At 42.8% G+C, this 25,646-nt stretch overlaps 1 protein-coding gene across 4 annotated transcripts in view; it reads left to right on the top strand.

Annotated features, from left to right (window-relative positions):
* Positions 1-25,646, top strand: part of RERE (arginine-glutamic acid dipeptide repeats) — a 418,258-nt gene that overhangs the window by 92,300 nt on the left and 300,312 nt on the right. The window contains exon 1 of one of the 4 annotated variants that reach the window (XM_027060520.2): positions 25,131-25,573. The exons of the other annotated variants lie outside the window; for them this stretch is intronic. The gene's annotated coding sequence lies outside the window, so the exon portion shown is untranslated. Of the gene's footprint in view, positions 1-25,130; positions 25,574-25,646 lie in introns of those variants that run through there. 4 annotated transcript variants of the gene reach the window in all.

Below are 25,646 nucleotides of genomic sequence, written 5' to 3'. Positions count from 1 at the left end.
AATTTCTGGGGTTACTCCTGTGTTCTGGCTAGAGGGAAAAACCCTATTATTTGTATATTTTATACTGAACCATAGTCATTCAATCTAATTACAGGCAATTCTCAACTTACAGTGGGTTCAACTTAATGATTTTTCCACTTCATGATGGTGTGAATGTTACGCATTCAGTAGAAACTGTATTTTGAAGGTTGAAATTTGATCTTTCCCGGGCACTAGCCTGGTATGATTCCCCTGATGCTGCCCCACAGCTGCAGCTCTCAGTTAGCAGTGTGGTCATGAGGGTAAGACGACCCCATCCACGGACAACTCTTCTGTACCCATACGCCCGCTACCCATTACCCATTGCTTTGCACTCCCAGTACAGCATCCAGTAAACCACATGAGATATTCACTTAAAATAAGCTTTGTGTTAGATGATTTGGCCCAACTGTGGTTGCAATGTAAGTGTTCTGAGCACACTAATGGCAGGTGAGACTAGGCCATGATGTAATCAATGCATTTTCAACGTAATGATGTTTTCAGTGTGTAATGGGTTTTTTCAGGACATCACCGGATCGTGAGTCAAGGGAAATCTGTACTCATTTCTTCTTAGTAAAGGCCCTTTCAGACACTCTGATTATTCATCCCTATTTCTAACCCGAGGGCATATTCCGGCTGGCCTGGGTTGTTAGATGTTTTCGCCGCCTTCTGTTGTCATTCTGCAATCTTATCCTCTGCCTCCTCACCCTTACCTCCCCCTCCAACCCCTTGTTTTGGTAATGGTTGGCTGCTTTGATGTTTGTGAGGCTTTCAGGACGTGATAGCTGTGTTCTGGCAGATTACCGTTCCCTCTCAGCACCCTCTTCCTGTAATGCAAGTTCTGATTGGATTGTGCAGTGGGTTATTTGTGACCGGTAGGTTAAGGTTCAAAAGGGGAAGTCTATATTGACTAGTAAATTGAATTTTCCTGTCAGATTGCTTTTTATTTTTGGGGTGCAGAGCCTGAGTTTGAATCCCGGTTTTGAAACTTACTAACTGCATGGCTTTATTGAACGATGTTATTTAATACCTTTGTTGCTTTGTTTGTTCATTTATAGAATGGAGATAATAGTGGCACCCATCCTGTAGGAATAAGGTTATATATGTAAAGTACTTAGAACAGTACCAAACACAGAGTTAGCACTCAATATTTGTATCGTCATCGTCATCTTCATCGTCTTTCAGTTTGGATGAAAAATGGCTAATGTGAGTTTTAAGCAGGAAAAGGACATTTTCAGAATTGAATTTTGGAAAGATTGCTTTCATAGTCAAGAGAAGGTGGGTGTAGGATCAGGTGAGCAAAGGTAGAGGTGGGAAGACCAGTGTTATGGATTGAATTGTGTCCTCAAATTCATGTGTTGAAGTCCTGATCCTATACCTCAGAATGTGACCTGTCACCTTTAAAAATAAAATAGCCAATTATTTTATCAGCAACATGAATTTGTTCAAGAATGGCAGAGAAGTTAGAATTCAGGATAAGCAAACTATGCCAAAACCATAGGCAAGTCTGAAGAGACAGAGGAAAGGGCAGCTTTTATTAGGTTTTAGGAGGAAACTGAGGAGGGTTGTTTTGGACAAAAGTTCGTTGGAGAAGAACAAGAATTTGAGGTCGTGATGATTTCTCATTGGCTGCAAGTGGTGGTTAGTGCGTTGCTGCTTGGGCAGGGAGAGATGTTCCTTTTTGCTGGTTATGTAGGCTGCGATAAGCGGTACGTGCCTGAGCGCTCCCTCTTCATTTTAACTAAGGTTGTGTTTTGGATTTTTTTTGGTACTCATTTTCACAACCTTATTTGGAAACAGGGTCATTGCAATGTAATTAGTTAAGATGAGGTCATCAGGGTAAGCCCTAATCCAGTATGACTGGTGGCCATATTAAAAGGGGAAGTTTAGACAGAGATAGACGCGGATAGAGGGAAGACAGTGTGAAGAGACACTGGGAGAAGATGTCCGTCAACAAGCCAGGGAGAGAGGCCTGGGACCGACGCATTCTTCCCAGCACTCAGAAGGAACCAACCCTGTAGATACCTGGATCGCACACTTCTAGCCTGTAGAACTGTGAGACCGTGAGTTTTTATCGTTTAAGCCACTCCGTTTGTGGTACTTTGTGTCAGGGAAGCCTTAGGAAAGTGACGCAACCAGATCGTGAGCCTCCGAACTAAGTGGAGATGAGAGATGTTTAAAACACAGAACCAGTTCTTAGTAACCAGGTGGCAGTGAGGGGGTGGGAAGAGTGAAGAGATTGTCTCGCCTGAGGGGATGGTGGTGCCATTAACTGACCCAGAAAGTACACAAAGGAGAGGAGGTGTGTGGAACACGTCGAGTTTGAGGTGCACGTGGGACATGCAGGGAGGGGCCCCGACAGGCAGTTGGATGTATGTGTATCTGAAGCTCCGGAGAGAGGTTGTGTCTAGAGGTTCTCATTTATATACGCAGGAGTTGAAAAAGGTGGAGGGGCCAGTTGCTTGGAGTGAGTGTACGGTGTGTGAAGGAAAGTCCTTCCGTAGGTCCCCCGAGGAACGCTCAGATTTCGAAGCCGTAGGCCAGAGAACGGCCCTGTGGCACCGGAGAAGGAGCTGAGCGGAGACACGTAGCGGGATGTTGCCAGCGACTCCTAAGGCTGAGACCTAAACCACCCGCACCAGCAGTCTGTGTGCTGAAATGGGTTTTGTCAGTGTCCAGCAGCCCCTAGACAGGAGCTGGTATTCTTGGGATTTATTAGGTGGCAAGATTTTATTACGGGTTAGCTCATTTAGCCCTCATTACAACTCTGAATCGGGTACTGTTATTACCTATAGATATGGAAACTGAGGCTTGGAAAAACTGACTAACTTGCCTCAGATTACACAGTGAGTAGGCAGAAATAGGTCAGGGTTTGAGTCTAGGCGGGCTGACTCTGGGATGCTCCTAACGCGGAGGGAGGGTTGAAGGTTTTGGGGGTAGACATGGGGCAGAACGAAGGAAGTTGGATGAAGAAAGAGCGGAGGAATGAAAATGGAACGTTCCTGTCTGCGCCAGGAGCGGTAGTTGGGACAAAAGGAACAGATCGATCGGCCTGGCGTTGTCCCTGAAAGCCGAGAGAGTGACAGGAAAGTTGCACGGGTGGAGAGCCACCATCCAAAGGGAACTCAGATGCAGGGCTTCTCTTAGTGTGGGTCACCGGCGCTGGCAGCTGAAGGCTGACCTCCTAGGAACTTAGTCATCTTGTCATTTGCCTCTGCCAACCCCTGCAACCTCCAGAAACAAACGAATGAAATAAAAACTTACTGAGAGTTTGATGGAAATGGTTTTTTCTAAACAATTTTTTAAAATTAATTAACTTCTTTTGAGAGAGTGGGGAGAGGGAGAGGGAGAGAGAGAGAGAGAGAGAGAGAGAGAGAGAGAGAGAGAGAATATGAATCTCAAGCAGTCTGAGAGCTACCAGCCAGGAATCTGACATGGGGCTTGATCTCACGAGCCATGAGATCATGACCTGAGCCGAAACTGAGTTGGATGCTTAACTGACTGAGCCACGCTGGAGCCCCTTGATGGAAATAGTTTTAATTAACTTGAAGAGTAAGGCTTGCTTTCTGAAAGGAACATTGTATTTTTCTATTTGTTTAAGCTCTTAGTAAAGTTTTATATATATTTATATATATAATTTATTATTTTCATAAGACAGATACAAGGATATGGTCTTATTTATATACATTCGTGTTTTCTCTTAAATTCATTCTTAAAAAAATTTTTTTTAATGTTTACTTGTTTTTGAGAGAGAGCAGGAGCAGGAGAGGGGCAGAGAGAGAGGGAGACACAGAATCCGAAGCAGGCTCGAGGCTCCAAGCTATCAGCACAGAGCCCGACGCGGGTCTCAAACCAATGAACCGTGAGATCATGACCTGAGCCAAAGTCAGAAGCTTAGCCGACTGAGCCACCCAGATGCCCCATCTTAAATTTATTCTTAAGAATATTATTTGTAGGGGTGCCTGGATGGCTTAATTGGTTGAGCATCTGACTTCCCCTCAGGTCATGATCTCACACTTCATGAGTTTGAGCCCCACATCGGGCTCTCTGCTGTCTGCACAGAGCCTGCTTTGGATCCTCTGTCTTCCCCTCCCTCCTCCCTGCCCTTTCCCTGCTCTGTGTCTCTCTCACAAATAAAACAAACATTTAAAAAACAATATTATTTATATTGTGAACCCACCCTCATTTCTAATAGACGGTTAGTATTTAGAAAAGCATTTGATACTTATTGCTTAATAACATTCTAAACTCTTAATAGTTCTATTACTTTTCAGGTTTACCCTCTTAAATTGTTCCCAGTTAAGCAATCCTACTGTCTACAAATAATTGTCTCTTCCTATTTATTTATTTATTTAAACTTTTTTTTTTTTTTTTTTGAGAGACAGAGTATGAGCTGTAGAGGGGCAGAGAGACAGGCAGACACAGAATCCGAAGTAGGCTCTAGGCTCTAGGCTCTCAGCTGTCAGCACAGAGCCTGACGTGGGGCTCCAACTCATGGACTGTGAGATTGTGACCTGAGCCGAAGTCGGATGCTTAACCGACTGAGCCACTCAGGCACCCCCCCAAAAATTTTTTTCTTAATTTTTTCTTAATTTTTTTTTTTTTTTTTGAGAGAGACTCTGAGAGCAGGGGAGGGGCAGAGAGAGAGGGAGAGACAGAATCCGAAGCAGGCCCCGGGCTCTGAGCTGTCAGCACAGAGCCTGATGTGGGGCTTGAACTCACAAATGTGAGATCATGACCTGGGCCGAAGTCGGATGCTTAACCGACTGAGCCACCCAGGTGCCCCTGTCTCTTCTTTTTTAAAAAATATGTTTCTTTTTCTGGTATTAATCAACTGGAACTTCCAGAAATATTGTTAAATAAAAGTAGCAGTAGTGTACATCCTTGCTTTCTTCAAGATTCCTCTAATATTACATATTCATAATGATACTGAATATTGGCTTGAGATGTAGTATTTATTTATTTAAAAGTATTTATTAGAGAGAGAGAATGAATGAATGAATGAATGATTCCCAAACAGGCTCTATGCTGTCAGTGCAGAACCTAACACAGGGTTGCATCTCACAAACAATGGGATCATAACCTGAGTCAAAAACAAGAGTCTGACACTAACCCGACTGAGCCACCCAGGCAGCTTGAGATGTAGTTTTAAAATCATGTTGAGGAAGTATTATTTTTATTTTTTTTTTAATCTTTATTTATTTTTGAGAGGGAGACAGAGTGTGAGCCAGAGGAGGGGCAGAGAGAGAGGGAGACACAGGATCCCGAAGCAGCCTCCAGGCTCTGAGCTGTCAGCACGGAGCCCGATGCGGGGCTCAAACTCACAAACCGTGAGGTTATGACCTGAGCCCAAGTGGGATGCTCAACTGAGGGAGCCACCCAGATGCCCCAGGAAGTATTTTTTTAAGGGAGAATTTTATCAGTTGCCTTTAGCAAAGGCCTCCTTTAACAGAAATATTTTCTTTGCCATTGTGTGGAGCTCTTGGCTGAAATAAGGATGGTTTTTGAAGATTTCCTGAGGGCAAAGGTTCTCAATTAGCTGATTCTCTGACTGCTGCATTGTGTCATTTAATTCCATAGCAAGGCAAGCTCATGCTGAAATTTTGTCATGGTCTGGATGTTACTGGAGTCTATGTGGAAAGACGGTATGACTCTCTGGAAGGGAAGTTGGCTAAATCCATCCAAATCTGATACATCTATTCATACCTGAGGCTTCCCAAATTTCTGGAGCAGCGACTACTGCTGTGATCCAGATCAATCAAGACTTTCCAGTCCCGACTATCTCCTGGACCCACAGACTGATGGGCTAGAGCTTAGGTTTTTCCAGTTTTCCACTTTCTCTCCAGCTGCTTTTGGGGAGGGATGCTTTCCCCACACCCCCCTGTGCACGAAAAAGCGGTTCCCTGCCCGCCACGGCTTCTCACTCCCCGTTCACCTCTCCACGCCGGGTACCTGCTGAGTTCTGTGGTTCAGGTTGTGCAGATTGTTGTGTTAATCCTCAGATCAGTTTTCTAGGTGTGCAGGATGGTTTAGTGTTGGTCTGGCTGTATATTCTAGAGCTTAGGTTTTTACTTCTTGCCTGAAGGCAATCTAGTCATTACCTAGAAGGCTTTGAGAACAGGGAAGGACTCCACTTGTCCTGGGGCTATGCTGAGCATTCTGGCTTCTTAAAGCAAAAACGGCTCCAGCTGTCCCTTTCCCCAGGGTTTTATTTCGTTCTGTAATGTGTAAGGGGTTGTTGAGGGACAAGCCAGGTGACTCAGTCCTGTGGCCTATCCAGTCCCCATCCGTGTGCTTCTGGCAATGCCTGTGTTTAGTTTGTGTTCATGATGAAGACTTACTTGTTGGTTCTTCTTAAGGAGGGAAAAAAAAAACTGTCTCAAAAATAAATAAAAACATTAAAAAAAATTGAAAAAAAGGGCTCAGTCGGGTAAGCGTCCCACTTCTGCTCAGGTCATGATCTCACAGTCTGTGAGTTTGAGCTCCACGTCAGACTCTGTGCTGACAGTTCAGAGCCTGGAGCCTGCTTCAGAGTCTGTCTCCCTCTCTCTCTGCCCCTCCCCTGCTCGTGCTGTCTCTGTCTCAAAAATAAATAAAAACATTAAAAAAACTTAAAAAAAGGGAAAAAAGTAAATTTTAGCATGTCTTCCATTTGCTAAATTTCTTATCTAGTAAAGTACTTCCTACAGTTGTAGGAGGTTTTCTGTTTCGTTTTAAACTGCTCGATTGTAGTAAAAACTACTGTGTACCAAATCGTGGGCAAATGTATGCAAACACGGGACATTTGCATTTTTGGCGGAACCATGTCCCTGAAGGTAGAAAGTATGAGACAGTTTTTTTGATTTTCGTACTGAATTGTGGAATTTATTTCCCTTTCACTCACTCTCCAGAAGAGTAGGTAGATTAGCAGTTCTTTTCCTCCGTCATAGCAGGGTGGTAGGATGACCAATTGGTCCCTGGGACTTTCCCGGTTTTAAAACGGGAAGGCCCTGTGGCTTGACTGGAGCCCTCTCAGTCCCGGGAAGCTGGGACAGGTGGTCACCTTCGGCGGTAGAGTTGGGAACAATGTGAGTGTTTGAATTTATCGTACAGTCTCTTATCTTTGGGCCTTTGCCCCTGCTACTCCCTCTTCCTAGACGGTACGGTTTGGCTGATTGCTTCTCATTCTTTCCTGTCTCTATTAATTGTGCCGGAGGCTTTTAAACTAGGTCAGGTTGCCTGCCTCTAAGTGCCATACTCGCCCCAGCGTAACACTGATCGCTCTGGGCTTTGATTGCTTGTTTAATTAGGAAGCCGGTGCTGGGTGGGGCAGCGGTGTGCGCCCATGGTCGCCCATTAGAGTCACCTGAGGAACTTGATAAGTTTCAAAAGCGCTCCGCAGCTTTGGGCAGCCAAGATCGAGACTGACTGGATTAGGAAGGATGAGACGTGAACCCGAGAGCCAGAGAGATACGTACACGTTCAAATTCTGGTTCCACTACTTGCGTTTGTTCAACAGCCGTTTGCGGAGCATAGTGTGCCGCGCTGAGTGCTAGGGCTCTGGAGGGAGAATAGGCGTGGGGCGCGGTTGCCCCGGTGCCTGCACTTTAGAGCGTCCCACGGCAGCATTTCTGCCTCTTCCTCAGTCGTCCACTGCACGGCCTGTGCTTGCGCCCTACGTACTGTGGCCTGACGTTGAACAGTTCAGAATAAAATATTTTAAAGTTCCTAACTTTTTGCACTTAAACACATTTGCTTCAGGGGCGCCTGGATGGCTCAGTCGGTTGAGAATCTTTGGCTCAGGTCGTGATCTCACGGTTCCAGAGCTCAGACCCTGCATCAGGCTCTCTCGCTGTCGTTGCTGAGCCTGCTTCAAATCCTTGGATTCTCTGTTCCCCTCTCTCTGCCCCTTCCCTGATAGCACTCTCTTTCTCTCAAAAATAAATAAACATTAAAAAAACCCACATTTGCTCTAAAATAAAACTTTATATCACTACTAAAATTAAAAAGCCCGTGTCACTTGTTATATGTAGAAGGTGACTGAAAAATAAATGCGATGGAAGCAAAAACAAACTTTACAAATTACATTTACAGGAGTACCTGGCTGACTCAGTTGGAAGAACACGTGACTCTTGATCTCAGGGTTGTGAGTTGGAGCCCCACGTTGGGTTTAGAGACTACTTTAAAAAACTAACATTTACAAAAAAACATGTTTATAAAAATAAGTCACTCAGTGTGAGAAACAGAGCTATTTATGAGCATTAGTAGTAGGTGACCATCCAGCTCCATGTATGGCTATGGAAACAGAGATGAGGGTTTTGCATTAATACAATGATTCAGTTTTCTTTTTAATTTTTAAATTATTTATTTATTTTGAGAGAGAGAGAGAGAGAGAGAGAGAGAGAGCAAGCGAGCGAGCGAGCGAGCGAGCATGAATTGGGAAGGGACAGAGAGAGGGGGAGACACAGAATCTTAAGGAGGCTCCAGGCTCCAAGTTGTCAGCACAGAGCCCGACGTGGGGCTTTTGAACCCCCAAACCATGGGATCATGACCTGAGCTGAAGTTGGACACTTAACCAACTGAACCACTCAGGCGTCCCACAATGATTCAGTTTTGAGTTTTGATATTAATTTGCACTGAGCCATTTCATATGTTTAAGCAGTCAGGGAGGACAACATATTTGTTAGAATATAATTAAAATTTTAATGGAGGCCAGCAGCTCTTCCAGCAGAGAGAGAACAGATATAGGACCAAGTCACCATATCCTGTTGGCCCGGATCAGGTGCCTCTTTTCCTACCAGACTGGTTTTAAGAAACTCCAGGCCCCCTTCCAGTTCAACCATCCCATATCCAAGGATCTTCTGTAGGGCCTGCAGAGAAGCCCCAGGGACACAACAGCCTGTGTTGAGGCACTTAGGGATGCACATCCTCTTCACTGTTCCCAGCTGTCATGACAATATGGTGATAACCATCGAAGCTGTGACAGCACAGGGCAGTGAGCTTCAAAGAAGGGGGTTTCTTCTCCAGAATACAAGATGTGCAGGATGATCCATTGGGGTGCAAGAGAAACACGAAAACTCCTGTTTTTTGAAGTTTTAGTGCCTCGTTATTTTTCATGTACAAACATACATATTTGGGGATGTGTCCTTGTCTATCCTTGGAGTTGGAGTTACAGTTATAAGGGCCTGTGAGACCCTCTCTGACCTCTGACCTTGTAACTTGCGTCTCCCACCCCTCCCATTTGCAGCTCCTCTGGCCTTTTTTGCTGTTCCTGAAAGGCTGCTGAACCACTCGCCTTTACTCTGTGCATCCCTCTGCCTGGAATGCCCTTTTCTAGAGATCCACTTTACGCTCTTGGCTAACTTCCTCACCTGTTTAAGGGGTTTGCCCCAATGTCATTTCGCCATGAGTCCTTACGAGGACCGCCCCATTTAATACTGTGGCTGGTGCTCTACGCGTGGCACACTCTTATTCCTCCTTGTCTCGACACTCAGCTTTTTATTTTTTCTTGGCACTTACTGCCTTGGGTGTACGTTCGTATATGTCTGCCGGTTATTGTTTGTTTCCACTCGCAGAATGCATGATCCCTGAGGCCACTTCATTCACAGATGTGTTCCGAATGTTCATTAGAACAGTGCCTCGTCAGTACATTTTGGTTGAACGCAGATAGCATCTGACACATAGTAGGTTTAGTGGGTCTCTTTAATGGGTGAATAAATAATTTAGGAAAACTGGAAATATAAAAATGAATAAAACATGGTTTGTGCACTGAAGTAGCTCCATGTTAGCAGTGAGACCAATATATAAGAAATAATTTTAAATCTGTGAGTATTGCCGCAGTAGGATTCGGTGGGAGGGTAGAGAGGTGGCATGGAGCGGAGTGCCATTAACTCTGGGGGTGGAGGCACTTCAGAATCAGTGCATCTGAAAGGGAGGAGGCTAAATGAAAAAGCTTAAATGTGTAGAAACCTGCACAAACCTGGAACTCGTTTATCATTGCATGTATGTAGGAAATGAGGAAGATTTATAAAACCAACATTAATTACTATTTTACTTTTTATTTTTAGAGAATTAGGTTAATATTAGTCTGCTCTTGGAGACAGATCTTTTGGGACTTTTCATATGCAGTTTTTTCCCTGGGCAAGCTATTAACCAGAAAGGAAAGTGCTTTTCCATCCACATTCACCAGTCCCCCCTTCCCTTCCTCCAGTTCCACCCTGAACTTTCCATGCCTCAGACTAGACTGGGTTATCTTCAACTAACTGATCCATCTGTGAGTATTTATTTGTTAAAAACTCACTGTGTACTTAGCACTATAAATAGAAAAAAGGGTAACATCTCTGTATGAAAATATGTAGGGGTGGAGATTGCTTATTGGAAATACAATGATCTGATTAAAAAAAACACCCTTATTGCTTGGCCAATTAAATGTGTTCCTGCAAACAAACAAACAAAAAAAGTAAACATTTAAATAGGTTATTTCTAGTGTTTTGAAAAATGTGAGTTTTTGGGGCTCCCGGCGTGGCTCAGTCTGTTAAGCATCTGACTCTTGGATTTCTGCTCAGGTCATGATCTCACGGTTTGTGAGATTGAGCCCTGCTTTGTGCTCTGTGCTGACAACATGGAGTCTGCTTGGGATTCTTTCCCTCTCTCTGTCTCTCCCTCTCTCGAGCTCTGTCCTCTCTCTGTCTCTGAAAATAAATGAATAAATGTTAAGAAAAAAGTGAGTTTTTAATCCATTATTTGTAGATAAGCCTACTTTTACTAGATCAGAGAATAGAAATGAGGCAACTTAAGTGAATGCAGTACTTGGGATTTTTTGTACAGAAACTCCTTTTTAAAAAATTTTTTATTTTTTTGTTAGTTTTTTCAGTGTTTATTCTTGAGAGAGAGAGAGACAGACAGACAGAGAGACAGAACATGAGCCAGGGAGGGGCAGAGTGAGAGAGGGACGCAGAATCTGAAACAGGCTCCAAGCTCTGAGCTGTCAGCATAGAGCCCCACGCGGGGCTCAAACTCACAAGCCGTGAGATCATGACCGGAGCCGAAGTCGGATGCTCAATTGGTTGAGCCACCTGGGCGTCCCAGAAACCCCTTCTTTGATAGACACACTATCTTTCCTCTAACTTGAATTAAACAGCATATTTCCATCATTTGTTTTCTACATTTATGTTATGTAAATCAGTGTTTTTCAATACGTTTACTAGTTTTGCTTTGGTAAATATATAGTAGGGTACCTGTTGGAAATCTGTCTGTCTTCCCTTCCCACCTCCCTGTTTCTTTTATCTCTAATACACCTTGGGCCTCTTTAGATTTTTAATAGTACTTTAAGGACATAAATTGAGGACAAAAATAATCTTTCCGTGATGGACCACTTCATCAAAATCTTTGGCCAGAATGCTTGGGCTATATAGAGTATTTCGACAAACGTGGCCACTGTGTGTCCCTACTGCACTCTTTTCTATGGGGATGGCAGTGCAGGGGAGAGAGGAGGCAAGGGGCTGGCAGCTGAGACAGCCCCTGCCTGTTGTGAGAGATACTGTGCTTCCCTGACCCAGCTAGGCGTCTGTCCAGACACCCTCCTCCTCTGTGCATGTAAATGATGCAGCGGTGGCAGTAATAAGGATGAAAAGCAAAATGTTGACCCCCTTGTCCAGGGATGTGGTTTGTAAGCAATGAATTGCTAACCTCGCTGACAGGGCGGTTTGGGCTCAGGCTGTTTTAACCAGGTTCTTACAGTGAGTCCACGATGGAGTCCATGATCACAGTGTTAATAATTCCCAGTGCTCATTGCGGGCTCAGCATTCCACATGGGGCTTGTCTTCAATCATTTCATGTCATCATTGTGATGACCTTATGCAGTGGGCACTGTTTTTTTTTTTTCAGATTCATTTTTTAAAAATTTAAATCCGAGTTAGTTAACATAGAGTGTAAGAATGATTTCCGGAATAGAATTTAGTGATTCATCACTTACATATAACACCCAGGGTTCATCCCAGCAAGTGTCCTCCTTGATGCCCCTCGCTCATTTAGCCCATCCCCCCACCAGCACCGCTCCAGCAGCCCTCAGTTCTCTGTATTTATGTCTTTTATAGTTGGTCTCAGTAGGACTATTATTTTTTATTTATTTTTTAATGTTTGTTTATTTTTGAGAGACAGAGCGTGAACAGGGAAGGGGCAGAGAGAGAGGAAGACACAAAATCCAAAGCAGGCTCCGAGCTGTCAGCACAGAACCTGACACAGGGCTTGAACCCAGGAACCACGAGATCATGCCCTGAGCCGAAGTGGGACGCCTAACTGAGCCACCTAGGTGCCCCTCAGTAGGTACTGCTGTTAATCACATTTTCCAGATGAGCATGTGGTGGCTTCACAAGGTTACTCTGTTAATAAATCCAGAAAAGAGACAACCCTGGCCATCTGACTTCAGAGCTGGTGCCCCAAGGATGCGGAAGCTAGGGGCTCGGGATGAATTGGTGCTGGCTGCTCTTGGAACAGCATCAGGTGAGGACAGTATCACTCAGCACGTAAAATCACCTGGAAAAACACACCGGCCTAATCTCTACCATTGGTGAAATGAAACAGTTTTATTCCCAGAACTGAAAAAAAAGTCTCAGCTGACTGGTGCCTTGTCAGAAGTCAGAGGTTATTGGCCTGCACCATTGCTCTGGTCTCATGAACTGTGGGACATTTCTGCTTTTCTTGTCCAGTTTGCTTGATTGTCTTAATTTTGACGCTCTTCAGGGTGGACTAGAGACCTCAGCTACGGCGTCTCTGCCTCAGCTACGGGGACTAGAGACCTCGGAGGAGACCACAGTCTCATCTGACCCATTTCTCAAGAAAATTTATAAAGTTCTAGAAATCTAACAGCGTTAGAATTTGTAATTCTAGGAATTCATTGAAAGGCCCAATGTTCTATAAAGTAAATTGACTGTTCTTTCTTTCGTGTGTCGTACCTGCTGTTTTTCTTACTGTCACACACACTCTCTGAAGAGAGAAATGGAGGCCGTAACAATGATAACCTTTGGTAAAACAGAGGTTTCTAACTTGAACTGACACATACTTAAGGTCTTGTGTGTTAGCCACTCATAACGACTGCGTTTACTGTTGAAGCTGGGAATACAGACTTGGATTATAGTTTAGCAGATTTCTTGTAGTGCTCTAAAAATGGATTATTTTTAGTTTAAAGTTTTGCTGCAAGCCCTTTCCCACCACTTAATTGACTCTTCAGTCACCACTTGCAGCCCACATGTCAGCATTCCCACGGACGCTAAACACACACAATATAGTCGACACAATGGTGGGTTCTCTGGGAATTACTGGACTCTTTTTCTGTCACTTTTAATGCTGGACGTGGGATCCATTCTGGTTTCCTTCCAGTTCTCTAATGGAGATCTAGGGGGTGTATGTCTGCCTTCTTTCATAGTTTATCCCTAACAGCTCTTGGTCATTGTAAAACATCCATCTGAAACCTAACAGATTGAGAATGGAATAGATGTCCTAGTATTTGGTTTGCTGCTGCCTGATGATACTTTTGTTTGAGTCACTGAATACTTTCAAAGCATAACCTTTAGAAGTGTGTTCCCACATCTTAATTTGCCACTTGGCACATTTTGTTCTAACAAACCAGAAGCAAATTTTTGTTTCATGAGAAACTCCTTGCCAAACTTTAATTTAGGTCTTCTTAGAGGATTATTAATGAACCTGTGCAGTGGATGCGGACACTCTGTTGACAAAACAATGGCATTAAGATTCAGCAGTGTGTGTTCTCAAAGACCAGGTGTGGCTTTTGGGAGATACTGAAAACCGCCACTGTTGTTAACCAAAGGAAAAGCTTGTGATGCTTCTGCCTCTAACTAGTATTTGCAGCGTCCTCGATTTTCCTCTATTTTATCCGTCTTATTCTCTTTTTAAAAAAGCATTTGGCTGATTATGGAGTATAACTTTGAATAAATTGAATAAATCAATGGGTAAAATGCCAAACATTGTTTAAACAATCATGTTCAGTTCTTTGAAGCTAGATAATATATCTGTACTTTTGCTTTCATAGCATTTTTAAAAAGCAGTTACTTCAGTGTTTCTCATTTGTGAATACTAAAGTTTTTGTGATTGAATTTGGTTGTTATATCATTTATTTTTTTATTTCTTATGATGGTTTTCCTTCCTTTTTCCTCTTTAAAAAATTGAGATGATTATTATGGAATGTCTAAATTTCAAGAGTCTTTTGCTAGCAGGTAGCAAAATGTAGTACAACTTTCTCTGTGAAAAAAAAAGAGATTTCAGCTCTGATGCCTGTGTCTTCAAATGATTGCTGGTTCCTTTGGTTAGATTTTCTTTCTTTCTTTTTTTTTAATTTGAAGTTCTGAAATTTACAACTCAGTTCACCAGGTGATCAAAAGCACACCAGAAAATGCTAATGGTGTGTGTCAGTAAATTTTTCAAAAGAAGTAGTTAAATTCTTTCAGCAGTATTGTTAACATTCACTTTAATTTTATCTAGGGTAATATAAGTATATGGACTTAAAGAATCAAATGTGTTACAAGATTTATTTTTTCATAAAAAATTTTTTTAAGTTTATTTTGAGAGAGAGAGAGAGCGAGAGAGTGTGCTAGCAGGGGAGGGGCAGAGAGAGAGGGAGAGAGAGAATCCCAAGCAGGCTCTGTGTTGTCAGTGCAGAGCCCATCGAGGGGCTCCATCCCATGAACCTTGAGAACCTAACCTGAGCCAAAACCAGAGTCAGACACTGAGCCATCCAGGTGTCCCTTGTATTCATATTTTAAAGTACATATCTAGATATGATTTTCTGAGGAGTGCTTTTTAGAATTCAAATGGATTTTATTTTATTTTATTTTATTTTTTATTTTAGAGCAAGAGAGAGAGAGAGAGAGAGAGAGAGCTAGCGGTGGGGGGGGCGTGGGGAGAGAAAGAGCGAGAAAGAGAATATCTTAAGTGGGTTTTGTGCTCAGCGCAGAGGCTGTTGCAGGGCTCAATCCCAAGACCCTGGGGTCATGATGCAAGCCGAAATCAAGAATCAGATGCTCAACTGACTGAGCCACCCAGCCACCCCTTGAATCCAAATGGATTTTAAATTGATAAGATACATATTATAATATTTGGATATTTTGCCTTAAATTTTTCATAATATAATATTTAATTCCATATAAATTGGAGTCCACAAATGATAAAGCATTTCTTTTTGGTTACCTGTTTAAACAAAGGATACATTAATAGAATCATGAAATTGGATTTTTTGAAATAAAATATCTTTCAGGTTGGATATGTTATGAATTTCTTTTGCACTCTAATAGAATTTTAAAGATAGCTCCTTTTTAAAAGCAGAAATCGGGGCGCCTGGGTGGCCCAGTCGGTTGGGCGTCCAACTTCGGCTCAAGTCATGATCTTGCGGTCCGTGAGTTCAAGCCCTGCGTCGGGCTCTGTGCTGACAGCTCAGAGCCTGGAGCCTGTTTCAGATTCTGTGTCTCCCTCTCTCTCTGCCCCTCCCCTGTTCATGCTCTGTCTCTCTCTGTCTCAAAAATAAACGTTAAAAAAAAAATTTTAAAAATAAAATAAAAGCACAAATCAACCATTTTGTCAGAGATTAAAAACTTTTTAAATTAATCCGCATTGGTGTGATTTCTTAACAAAACTTGCCATTATAATGTTTGGTTTCTATTTAGTGTCATGAATGAGGTGATCAATAGAAAAAATATATAAAAATGTCAAGTATCAATCTTAATCCAGCTGCTAATAGTTGCTATGTAGCTGTTTTAGCACTGGTTACTATAGTTTTTCTTTAGCCTTTATAAATTATCACGAAAGATGAACTGTTCCTCCTACTGCACTCACTGAATTAGCTCTTCTTTAATGTTGAAGGATGGCTAGGAAGATTTATGGTTCAGACTTCATAACAAGTCTTATTTTAGGATAATGCGCTTTTCTAGTTTGTTTAGGCACCTTTTTGGCCTTTTCCCCAGGAACATTAATCCTTGGCTGGAAAGAATAAACTCTGGTCCTCCATAACACCTGACTGCAAACTGCAACCATAAAGCCTTAGACTCTTAAAACAAACATTTTCAACCTTATAGCACCGACTTCCTGTTTTTAAAGCTTTTCTGACCTTCCTGAGGAAAGACCAGTACAGCTATGGTTACATCCTGTGGTTATTATCATTAAAAAAAAAAAACAACACAAAACCAAAGAACTATTGAATTTTTCTAAAGCCCTTGAGTATAAAAGTGATTAATGCACCAAAAAATGTAAATAGCGTTGGACTCATGTCTGATCTTTGCTAGGCTTTCAATAAAAGATAATAGAACCAGGTCAGCTTTTAATGCGTCTCTGTTTGTTCAACGTCTGCTACAATTGGAATGTCAGGAAAATCTCACATTAAAAGGATCTGCCGTATTCTGTAGAGATTGTAAAAGAAGCATTTGGCAGTCATTTCCTTTCACTTGTGAGAAAGAACATGCTTTACATTATAATTGTTTAAGCATACCAGAGTCTGGTAGGGCTCTCATATTTTTCATTGTAGAGTTAGCTTGCTCTGCAGACTGGAGAGGATGATCAGTGTTTAGGTTTTATTGTTAGAATTAATCAAATGATGTAAACGTTAGAAGTTAGCCCATGTCTTCCTTTGTACTAAGTTGTGTTTCCTGTAGCCCAAATATTTGCTTTTTCAAGTCAGTTAAAATTAAACTTGAATAGATGTTCAGAATTTGTCTTCACAATAATCTCACTCACCTCTAACCCCCCTTCCTCCAAGAGAGAAGAAACCACCCTGTGTTGTTTAGGTCAAACATTCTTGAGACTGATGGCTTTTGATCTTTGTCTTAGCCAATGTTTGAGTGGATATTTTGAACTAGATAGAGTCTTTTGACATTTTCTAGAGAGGAGTGATTGAGTTTTAGGCAGAAAAGTACTGGATTGTTAACACTACCGGTGATGTGGAAACTGGCAAATTGTACTCATTTAATGTTTTGAAACATTTAAATTCGTATTTTTTCCTAATGTAGATGTTTGAGACTTTATTTTAAAAGGAGTTTAGTTTATTGGAGGCACATTACCAGAAAAAACATACATCAGAACTTTTCTTTTTTGAAGAAGGGCAAAGCAGTGTTTTGGATTTGTAATAATAATAATTATTATTTTTTAAGTTTATTCACTTACTTTGAGACAGAGAGAGAGAGAGAGAGAGAGTGAGTGCAGGGGAGAGGCAGAGAGAGACGGAGAGAGAGAATCCCAAGCAGGCTTTGCATTGTCAGCACGGAGCCAAATGCAGGGTTCCATCTTACTAACCTGAGCTGAAACCAAGAGTTGGACGCTTAACCAGCTGAGCCACCCAGGCGCCCCTGGATTTGTAATAATTATTTTAATTGCACAAATATATATCTGGTTGGTATTTTGAATTCTTGGTATAATGATTCCAGTTGGAGTTTTAGTTTTCTTAAGATTACTTCCAATAAACTTGCTTGGATATATCCCCGCTGATTTTATCATATATTATCAGCTCAGAGTACATAAAGGGCCCTATTCAAAGCACCCTATCAAGGTTGTGAGTCCTTGAGCTAATTTCTTCCACAAAACTCTTTGTTTTCTTAATCTGTGATAATGAGAAATCTCTCTTCTTATCTAGGTTTCTGCCCTTCTGAAGTATTGCTTTATTGGAACATTATGATTTCATCTATACAATCTGAGATCACTAGTGTGTTTTAAAATAGAGATGAAAATGTCTGTGAGTGTTTTAAACATGTGCTGTCTTAGAAGTCTGTCTGTCTCCCAAGTTTCTTGAAGGCTTATTTCACACCCTTCATGCATTAGAGGGCTACGCTTGTCTGTTGACTCACTGTGTTGGAAGAGTCTGCTGGGAGCCCTACCTGGACCTGGTGCCCTCTGTTCTTATTCAAGCGGGATTGGGCCCTGCAAGCTTTGCCCGCCCCCCGCCCCCCCCCCCCCCCCCCCCCCGCCCCGTGAAGATGTTAATGATGTTGATAACATTTGCACTTGATGAAGTAACTTATTTAAATACTTATTAGCAGTTTATCACTCAAATAGTTGTTTGGGACTATGGTAAGTATAAAACAAAAAGGGAAGTTGTAATTAGCACCCAACCTTATTTAATGTTGTCCCTATATATTTAATTTTGGAGAATGTGTTCTTCATAGTTTTACTAAAGTTTAGCTTCTTTGATTTTTTAGAATCTGATGTTATTTCTAGTTATTTTTTAAGAGCATATCACATAGATTCAAACAGTACCTAGGTTGAAATTAACTCATAAGTTGATTCTTTTTTTAAAGTTTTTATTTTATGGCAGTAAGAACACTTAACAAGAGATCTAACCCCCTTTTTTTTTTAATGTTTATTTTTGAGAGAGAGAGAGAGTGAGAGAGACAGAGAAAGCGTGCACAAGCAGGGGAAGGGCAGAGAGAGGGAGACACTGAATCCGAAACAGGCTGCAGGCTCTGAGCTGTCAGCACAGAGCCAATGTGGAGCTCCAACTCAAACCGTGAGATCATGACCTGAGCCAAAGTTGGATGCTTAACAGACTGAGCCATCCAGGTGCCCCTCATAAGTTTTATTCTTAAATGTAGAAGAGTAAATAAAGGTAAATGTAAGTAAATGTAAATGTAAGTAAATGTAAAAGATTCTGGCGTTAAAGACATAAGAGCTCACTTTCCCCTAATAATTTGGAGTATTTGCCTAATTAATGTAAAATACGCTCCTGGTTCTCTGTGGATATAATTATCATCACCAACTTGATACAAGTTTTTATATATCTGTTTTTCAGCACTTTTATCTACAAAGAAACTATGTGAGTTGATCATGAAATGCTGGCTGAATAGAAAGTGATGTGATAAATAAATGGATAGGTAATTGGGTAGGAGAGTCATTTTAACAATTCATATTAGTAAATACTGGACCTTGATTTGCATAAGACTTGCAAACTCTGGGTTAGATGATAGTTACCTATTATTTTTTTATTATTGCAGTTTTTTTTCAAGATTTTGGTTTTTAAAGCAGTCTCTACACCCAACGTAGTTGCACGCTTCACTGACTGAGCCATGTGCCCCAATAGTTACCTGTTATTAAAATAGTGTGTTATTCAGTAGTGCTAAAAACTGACAGGTATTTTATGTTCAATGTACTAATTCTGATATCACATGCATTTCAGAATATAAATCATAATTTCCTTTAAAAAAAAAGAAAAAAGTGGGGGGGCGCCTGGGTGGCTCAGTCGGTTAAGCGTCCGACTTCAGCTCAGGTCATGATCTCACAGTCCATGAGTTCGAGCCCCGCGTCGGGCTCTGTGCTGACAGCTCAGAGACTGGAGCCTGCTTCAGATTCTGTGTCTCCCTCTCTCTCTGACTCTCCCTCGTTCATGCTCTGTCTCTCTCTGTCTCAAAAATAAATAAACATTAAAAAAAAAATTAAAAAAAAAAAAGAAAAAAGGGCATGCTATTAATGCTTAACCAGGGCAATGAGAGTACTTGTGAAGTAAGGATTTTGTTGGGAAACCAGGACTTGTGGGAAAGAACATTTTGATTTGGTTTAGTATGATTTGAAAGTGTGTGGTGGAACCCAGAGAGCATTTGAAATGTGGACCTGTTGCTAAGAAGCAAGCCCAGGGCTGGAAAAATAAAATTTTGCAGTCAGTAACACAAAAACAGCTTGAGAGTACATCTTTTCGCTCATGAGAGATGCCAGAGTGTGATTAAGAAGAGGGTAGACATTGGGGCGCCGGGGTGGCTCAGTTGGTTAAGCATCTGACTCTTGATTTTGGCTTAGGTTGTGATCTCATGGTTCATGCGTTGGAGCCCCACATTCGGCTCCACGCTGGTAGTGTGGAGCCTGCTTGGGATTCTCCCTCTCCCTCTCCCTCTCCCTCTCCCTCTCCCTCTCCCTCTCCCTCTCCCTCTCCCTCTCCCCCTCCCCCTCCCCCTCCCCCTCCCCCTCCCCCTCCCCCTCCCCCTCCCCCTCCCCCTCCCCCTCCCCCTCCCCCTGTCTCAAAATAAATAAATAAACTTAAAAAATAAAAAGAAGAGGCTAGATATTAACTACCTATAGTTAGGAGGAGTCATGGAAAGAAATAGAGAATGGATAGAGAAAGATAGACCCGGGGGAGTGTGTAATGTCAAACTCAAACCACCAGAAATGCCGGTATGGAAACGGCTGTTGTTGGGAAGAGTATCAATTGGTCCGGTTTTTTGGAGGGCAGGTTGGTTCATTCTCTTTAACTAAAAAGTGCATACTTGGGGCGCCTGTGTGGCTCAGTCAGTTGACTGACCGTCAGACTCCGGCTCAGGGCGTGATCTCATGGTTGGTGGGTTCGAGCCCCACGTCAGGCTCGTGCTGACAGCTCAGAGCCTGGAGCCTGCTTCGGAGTTTGTGTCTCCCCCTCTCTCTGCCCCTCACCTGCTCGTGCCCTGTTTCTCTCTCCTCTCGAAAATAAACATTAAAACAAATAAAAATAAATAATAAAAATTGCATACTTATTGAACTAGAGAGTTCTTCAGTATAGAAGTACTCACATATATGCAAAAAGATGCATATCGAAGTTTGTTGTAGCGATTAGGGACCTGTTAATTATGGCCCTCCCACACTGCGCAATTGTGTGCTGCTATAAAAGTGGTCTGCTGTAAAGTGAGAGAAGCAAGTTGCTATGTGGCATGGATGGTAGATTTCATTTTCATGAATTAAAAATAGAATGAACCCCAGACAAATAAATGTATGTGTTTTTAAGTATTTGTGTGTGTTTGTATCCATGTGTAGTAAAGGAGAGCCTCGCTTCAGCTTGTTGAATGGAATTGTTTGGATTTCCTGGAGGAACATGTATTACTCTAATAATTTAAAAACATTCGAAGGGGAGCCTGGGTGGCTCAGTCGGTTAAGTGTCTGACTTCAGCTCAGGTCACGATCTTGCGGTCCGTGAGTTCGAGCCCCGCGTCAGGCTCTGGGCTGATGGCTCAGAGCCTGCTTCCCATTCTGTGTCCCCCCCCCCCCCCCCGCCCCTCCCCTGTTCATGCTCTGTCTCTCTCTGTCTCAAAAATAAATAAATGTAAAAAAAAAAAAATTAAAAAAAATAAAAAAAAACATTCAAAAAAGCTTCAAAAAGAACTGTGTGTGTGTGTGTGTGTGTGTGTGTTTTAACTCTAGAGATTTTGTTAGGTGGTGCCACTTTGTGACTTGGAAAAGGAAAAGAAGGAGATGGTTTGCTTGAAATTATAACTTTATATTCTGTACAGTAATACAAACCTACCTGTCCTAGGACACTCTGCAAACAAAACTAACCATACTCAACTAACCCTTGAGTCACTCAGTGTTTGCTTGATTGACTTTTTTTTTTTTTTTTGACATTTTGACACTGGGGTGAGCTAAATTATTTGATGTGAATGATATTACTAGATAATGCTGTAGAAACGCATGTTGACTTGATAGAATCTAGGCAGATCTCATAGTTTTTGTTAGATGAATGTTACCTTTAAACTTTCATGTAAAAATTGCAGTCTCCGTCTCCTTTTGGTGGTCTTGGGGAGTAGTCCCAAACCACTTTCTTTAGAAGAGGTGGCCCAGAGTCTTGGTGGCTGTGACAGAAACAGAGTGGCAGAAAGAGTAAATGGAGTATAGTTGTTGGAAGTTCAGGGTCAGGAGTAGCCTGGGCCCTGTTCAGCTGGTGCCAAGGTCATACTTTACATTTCCCCTGTGTACCGTTCCGGTCATGGCTTTAATGTTAGTTTAACTAGACTTTCTATTTAATTATAACTGTTAGGGTAAAGTCAGATGTCAGCTCACTTGGCTGCATGCTGAGGCCTGTAGAATATGGAGTGCTTTGCTTCTAACCACATCTGTTGTCTCCTCTCATTATCTGTTAATGGTACTCAACTTGACAGGGTTGTTTTGATAAATGCAGGGTGTTCTAAAACATGGAGCTGGAATTTACATGGAACGGAACTCAGCACAAAAGGAACAAAAAAGAGAAGGCCAGGGCGAAATCCTGTGGGAACCAAGAAGGGCCGTGTGGAATGTTGAGAATAACAATGAGGATTAATTTGGAGATGAGGGTGGGGTATATCTAATATTTTTAATTCATCTCACACATTCTTTCTTGCACCTTTTCACGTGCTTCTATGCACAACTTGTGAGAAATTGTTATTCTTACTGTAGTAACTCCCATTTTTCATCTATAGATCTCCTAATTTATAAGAGGGTTTAAAATGAATACTTGTTTGAGGAGTTGGAGAGGGTGATTTTGTCACGTTCTGTCACTGACTGGCAGTCCTCAGGTCAAAAGAACTCCTAGGAAGGCTTTCATGTCAGGTCTTTTAGAGAGAGAAAAAAAAAATGAAAAGAAAGAGAAGTTCAGCGTGAAAAGAGAGGTGAGGATTATCTCGCTGCCCCAGCAGAATTTTGCTTCTGCGTCAGAGAAGCATCGAAGACAAACCAGGGTACTGTGTGCTTTCACATTTTTACATTCTGTTTATGTTGCTGTCTGTATATGAGATTGAGTAATGTATCCAGCATACCCACTGCTGTTTGCCTCTTTCTTAAATGCCAGATAAGTAGGGAAAGAATTTGGCTTGAATAAATTAATGATGGCTTCTGTACCTCATTAACTCTTTAAAAAAAAAAAAAAGTGTACCTTTCAAATAGCACCCTGGTTAGGGTCTCAATGGTTTTAATGAGTTACCTCGGACACAATTATTTATATCTCTCTATATAAAGCAGGGATCAAAATCTTCCTTTTACCAGACTTTTCAAGGTTAATAAAAGAACTATTTATTGTATAGATGCTACTTACCTGTGAGAGGCTTCTTTGAGCCAAGAACTATGCAGAGAATATGCAAAATGAGTAAAACAGGATTGTTGCTCTCAGTTCACTTATTCATCCCACAAATCTGTATGCTCAACACTCCGGTATTTGATAATGAGCAAACATGTAGAACTTTCTCTAATGGAACTTGCGGTCTAGAGGAGTCTGCGAACATTAATCAGAAAATCACACCAATGAATTAGAAACGGAGATGTGCTCTTCAGGAGAGGAACATGGTTCTCCGGGAACTTAGAACAAAGGAAGTTGACCTAGAGTAGGGCCTCAAGGGAAGCTTCTCTGGCAAAGTGATGTTTGACCTGAGGTTTGAAGGAGGAGTAGGCTTTAAACTGTGTGTCTGTGGTGGGGAGCAGGGAGAATCTCATGCTCTACTGGGAAGAAGCAGTCATGGTGTGTGCTAGAAATCGTGGTACCTTGGGGAATTTGAAAGACTGGCATAATGAGAGGTGGGGGACGGGGAGGGGGTGCGACACAAGGACAAAAGAATCAAAGTATCATGAAGTGCAGTCAAAGCATTTAGAATCCCTGACAGACTAGGTACAGTATGAATTCAGGTTGTTCTCAGCAGCCCTTTACAGCTCGGTGTAACCTAGCGGTTTTTTAAAGGGTCTATAGGAAAAACAACCCTCTCCAGGCCCTGTTTGTGTCTAGATCTAGCTGGTTAGAAAATTGGAAGTGGGTCTGAGTACAGGAGTGGCTTTTGTAGCTAGGCTTCAGGGTCGATTTCATGGCTGACATGTATGGAATGATCTCAGAGCACCTTGGTTATGGAGCAGATTTTCATACGCAGCCCCCCCCCCCCCCCCATGGTCTCAGTGAGGAATGGAGGGTGTTTAGTGGGGCTTGCAGTAGAGCCACGCTTGTGCTGTGTAGACCACCTCTGATTTGTATGATCACAGCCACCTTTCAGGGCAGTAGAGGCATCATGCTTCATCAGTTCTTGCTCTCAGTATGTGGATGGTGTTAGTGGTTCTAGATGCTGTTTCTGTCTCCTGTAGAATAACTTGATTTTTCTTTAAGAGAAATCAACAGAATGGTGCTTACTTAAATAGCAAATGGGCATATCACTTTGGTTATCTGTGCCAGCAAGGCAGGACCCCCGGGTTCTCTCTATGCAGTCTCCTCTTGCCCACTTTGAGAGACTTTGGTCTTACCATTTTGTCTAAATCTCTGACTATTGGTAAGAAGGTACCTAATAATTCAGTGACTTTATTGGGCTTTGGAAAGTCAAATAACCTTTAGGAAGCTGTTTCAGATTCCAGTGAAACTTGCCTGGAAGGCAAAAGGTATACTATTAAAGATACCCAAAGAGATCCTTTTAAATTTTGAGCTTATAACTTGCAAATTTGGGTTGACAGTGAGTTTAATACTTTTAATACTTTAAATTCATATGCTGTGGGAACGTGTTTTTAAGAATTTGCTATGGACTGTCTTATTTGAGACAAAAATGGTCTTGACCATTAACTAGCATAAATGTAGTTTAATGTTAATAAATTTTAGAAGGAAGGTGTATGTTTACCAGATTAGGAGTGGGGAGGAAACTAACTTGAAATTAACAGTGGGTAATTCTGTTTAGATGCACATAACAATGGAATTAATGAGGCATCTGGGGTGGGTTATACGTTTATTTAAGGCCACATGGCCAAGAATATGCATTTGTTTTGCTTCCTTATTAGGTGGATTTCAGTCAAGCCTAATTGAAGAAATGCCTTGTCTAGCAGAGGGAACTTTGTTTTCTTGGTGAAAAAGGATTGGAGAGAAGAGAGTTTTAAACAAATGACTTAGAGTTCCTAAAGCCTGTAAGGAAAATTGGGGTCAGAAATGTTGACACCAAACAATGCTTCTTTCTCCTGTGCATCTTTGAAACAAATGTTCTGCATGCCTATGATTGTTGGTTATTTCATCTGCATTTGTTAGACGTCAGAGGTGGTTGGCATTAATATTCCTGGCAGAAGCAGAGGCAGCTCTAGGATGTGTGAACTGCTGATCACTCACGGGGATGCGCTGCCTCTTTAATATCTTGCTTGCAGATGCATTTTCTAGCTGACCACGCTATTAAGAGCTGCCATCCATCACGCAGCCTCCCAGTTCCGGCTGTCGGGAGGGGCGGGGGACGAGCGGAGAAGGGAGGCTGGCCAAGCTAGGAAGGAGAGAAAATTGCAGTCGGTGGCGCGCGTGTGTGTGTGTGTGTGTGTGTGTGTGTGTGTGTGTGTGTGTGCGCGCGCGCGTGCGCGCGCCCGCGACGGCAGCAGCAGGCAAGGGTGCGCGCGGAGCAGTCCGGGATCCAGCTCGGGTTTTTCCTGCCGCCGTCGCCGCCGCCGCTGCCTCCGCGGGGTGGCTGCTCTTTCTCTCCCGGTGTCTGGGTCACTGGCATGTGGCAGTGTTGGCCCAGCCGCCAGGGCTGAAGGATCGCGAGCCGGAGCAGCGGCCGCATCCCCCCAGCCGCGGGCGGGGCCCCGTGCGGCCACCTCCCGGAGCCACCAAGCTGGGGGGAAATGAGCCCGTGCCGCGCTGTCCTGAGACCGCCTGGGCCTCCTTTTGTTTAGCAAGTGCATTTCACGCCCCGAGTCCCTGCCCGCCCCGCCCCTGCCCGCGGGCCTGAGTTTGCGGGGGCCCTGCGCCGGAGGAGGACGAGGCCTGCGGGCTCAGCTCCTGCCGAGACCGGCCGCAGGCAAGTGGCCAGCTCCTCGTGCTGCAAGGGGGACGTGGGTCGCGGGCCAGGAAGTTGGACAAGTGTGGGCACAGGGGCTCTCGGAGGTGGGTGTACCGAGAGTGTTGTAGCTAACCCTGCAAAGATGAACCACTCCGGTGTTAAGAATGATGATGGCTT

The sequence above is a fragment of the Acinonyx jubatus genome, chromosome C1 (assembly GCF_027475565.1).
Source record: "Acinonyx jubatus isolate Ajub_Pintada_27869175 chromosome C1, VMU_Ajub_asm_v1.0, whole genome shotgun sequence".
Lineage (NCBI taxonomy): Eukaryota > Metazoa > Chordata > Mammalia > Carnivora > Felidae > Acinonyx > Acinonyx jubatus.
The sequence above is the reverse complement of the archived record's forward strand: the minus strand, read 5'-3'. Positions and strand labels throughout refer to the sequence as shown.